The sequence below is a fragment of the Urocitellus parryii genome, chromosome 12 (genome assembly GCF_045843805.1).
Source record: "Urocitellus parryii isolate mUroPar1 chromosome 12, mUroPar1.hap1, whole genome shotgun sequence".
In the NCBI taxonomy this organism is placed as follows: Eukaryota; Metazoa; Chordata; class Mammalia; order Rodentia; family Sciuridae; genus Urocitellus; species Urocitellus parryii.
Genome location: NC_135542.1, coordinates 24,592,759 through 24,596,283, shown reverse-complemented (window position 1 = coordinate 24,596,283; position 3,525 = coordinate 24,592,759). Strand labels below are relative to the sequence as shown.

At 41.2% G+C, this 3,525-nt stretch overlaps 1 pseudogene; it reads right to left on the bottom strand.

Annotated features, from left to right (window-relative positions):
- Positions 1-543: 543 nt before the first annotated feature.
- On the bottom strand, positions 544-2,944 carry LOC144249638 (hydroxymethylglutaryl-CoA synthase, cytoplasmic pseudogene; annotated as a pseudogene).
- Positions 2,945-3,525: the final 581 nt, after the last annotated feature.

Here is a 3,525-nt window from a genome sequence, read left to right as displayed (position 1 = left end):
CAGCACCAAAAACATCTATAAAACTTTCTAACCAATCTCTTTCATTCCATGTGATAGTTTTGTTGTTTTTTAAAGGTGAATGTCCAAGAAAAAGCTTTATAAACCCTACTTCCAGACCTTGAAGTGGAATACTCTTTTTGGCTAGTCAGACTATGTAAAAACTTAGGTTGTACCTTCTTATTTTCATCAAACAGATACAAAAACAAAGACCCACACAAACACACACAAAAAATAAAAAGAACTCATACCACAAATCTGTCAGTCTAGAAATTGAATTTATAACACTGAAACATAAGTAGCCTAATAATGCCCTGCTCCATCCTTCCTTTCCAGTTTAAAATTTTAAAAAGGCATCAAAGAAATGTTTTATGTATCTTTTAAAATAAGGTGCAAAGAAGGATTGCAACAAAAAGCTTCCTCATACACACCTCCAATAACATCTCGATGTTGCTGAGCATAGTCCACCATGAACTGATCAGGAGCACTCAGCTCCTGCAGCTATTGTAACAGCTCCCAAACAGACCATGCTTTTTATGCCAGAAGCCTGCTCAATGCTAGTGTCTCTCTGTTCAGAGATCATCACAATAACTTTGTCACTGTTGGTCTGGATAATATTCCAGAACCAGTGTTACTGTCCTAACTCTTTTCTGCCTCTCTAGGATTTATAAATCTGAGAAAAAGAATGTTTGTCTTGCCATTTTCAAAGGGTATTTGTGCATATCACATTTTAAGACCACATTCCCCAAGCTAGAAAAAATTTTCAAAAACCACAGGTACTTTCAATAATCTTGTTGTTCAAAGTATAAAATTCTTACACATTAAAAAAAAATTAAATTGGAGACTAGTACCTCTGCTTTCCTCTTACAAAAGCACAGGATTCATACTACATTTAAAAACTAAATTTCATGCATATAAATGGCCAGAGAGGTATAAAGTTTACAGAGCCCTTAACATCATTCGAGTACATTTAGCACTGGCTACACCACAACAGGAAGCATGTTAGCAAATTGGGCAGATAGACTTGTCCAAGAGCACAACAGTTTGCTAGGCTCTGTGTCAGTCACATAAAAATTTAAGCAATGTGTAATTCTTTAAAATTGTCCTCAGTCATTCCCTTCCTCCAACCATTCCCCTATCCCCACCCCAACCCAAACACACTGTGAAGTCTCGCAGTTCATGGAGTATCTTAATGTTCCCCATTACTAATGACAGCTACTTCGGGTTCTGCTGCTGATGCAGGGAGCCTTGGCACTTTCTTAGCAGGGCTTGGAATATGCTCAGTTGCTGTATTTGAATGCACAAGTCCTACTCCTTCACCCAAAGTGTCATCATTTGGAGAGGGGCGACGAGCGTACGTTCTTCTATACTTTTCATCCACTCTAACTAGGTACCATGTTCCTTCAAAGAGTGAATCTATTGAACACTGGGGTATATAGTTGGCCAAGTGATGAGTGTCCTCTCTGAGCTTCATGTTTTCAGCAAAGACATCTGGTGCTACACAAGTTCTTGAGTCAAGCCTTGATTTAAGATCACATAAACTTGCTGTTATTTTATCAAGAGCAGACCCTGGTGTGGCATCTTGTGTAACTTTAAGAGAGTACAAAGTGGCAGCCAAACCAGAACCATAAGAGAACACTCCTATCCTCTTCCCTGCCAATTGCTGAGGAGAGTACTGGGCTAGAACAGAAGCAAGGGAACCATATACTGAGGATGTATACATATTTCCATTTTGATTTGATACCAGCAAAGATGCCTTTGTTTTCTGATTAAAGAGTTCAGAACTAGCCTTCATAAATGCCTTTTCCACATCTCTGTCAAAGTAGGTATCTTCTAATTTAACATCCCCGAAAGCTTCCAGGCCACTGTAGATAGTATTTTTATCTCTGTTCTGGTCATTAAGGAAGTCATTCAGCATCATCCGAGCTAGAGATTTCTGAACCAGTTTACAATATGGTGAGTGAAAGATCATGAAGCCAAAATCATTTAAGGTAAAATCTTTATCATTTCCCTCTTTCTGCCACTGGGCATGGATCTTTTTGCGGTAGACAGAATAGCAGCGGTCTAATGCACTGAGGTAGCATTGTATGGAGAGTTTTCCATTGACTATAGGATATTCGGAGACCATATCAGGTTTGTAAAAATCATAGGCATGTTGCATATGTGTTCCACGAAGCCCTCGGTCAAAAATTAAAGGAGCATTTGGCCCAATCAGCAAAGCCACAGCTCCAACTCCACCTGTAGGTCTGGCATTTCCTGTGGCATATATAGCAATATCTCCTGCAACTACCAGGGCATACCGTCCATCCCAAGAGCTGGACTCAATCCAGTTAACAGCATTGAAGACAGCAGCTGTGCCTCCATAGCACACATTAGTTGTATCTATTCCTTCTATATCTGTATTCCCAGACTCCTCAAATAGCTGCATCAAATTAGTCTTCACTGACTTTGATTTGTCAATGATTGTCTCTGTTCCAACTTCTAATCGTCCAATGCAATCATAAGAAAGGTTATTTCTCTCCATTAGATTCTGAACCACAGTTAGGCAAAGAGAGTTGATATCTTCTCGATCTGTGCAGAAGCCCATCCTGGCCTGGCCCAAGCCAATGGTATACTTTCCAGCATCTACACCATCATATTTTTCCAACTCTGCTTGATCAACATATTGAGAAGGAAAATAGATCTCAAGGGCAACAATTCCCACATCTTTTGGCCAACAAGCTTCTGCATTCAAAGGAAGTGACCCAGGCATGGTGAAAGAGCTGTGTGAAGGACAGAGAACTGCAGCCTCCAGGTCTGTCACTGTTTCCTCTGCTGGGCACCAAATGTGACCGGGTAGTGACCACAGGAAAAAACCCAGCCGCGAAAAGACCGTACGCGGCGCCTCCCCTCCGCTACCAGCTTTATAGCCGCCGACCCACCCGACTCCGGCACAGCCGGGAGTCGGGGGGAGCTAAATGCAGTTTTTTTTTAAATTATTTTTGTAGTTGTCAATGAACAGCATGCCTTTATTTTGTTTGTTTATTTTATGCAGTGTAAGGGTCAAACCCTGTGCCTCACACATGCTAGGCAAACACTCTGCCACTGAGCTATAGCCCCAGCCCTCAAGGCAGTTTTTTTAAAGAAAGTTTTTGATCCTCAACTGGTGGAACTATGGATATAGGAGGCCAGCTGAATCAGTCAGGATAGACTACAGCAGGCTGTGATAGTTATTAAACCCCAAATGTCAATGGCTTAAAATCAAAAAGATTTGTGTTTTGCTCACATTATGTGACAATGGTAGTTTTGTTGAGGGCTCTTCTCAATGGAGAAAACACCATCACAGGCATTATTGTTTTTCCTATCAGAAAGACATATCTCAGGCTCCTCTCTCACTAGCTCTACCCAGAAATGGCACAAACTCCTTCCATGTACACTCTTTGGTCAGGACTAGTCACTTGATCAGGAAGTCAATCCTGCAGGTGCCCAGAAGGTGGAGAGCCAGAAGTCATTGGTGAGCAGTGCAAATGACTACTAGACTCTACAAAA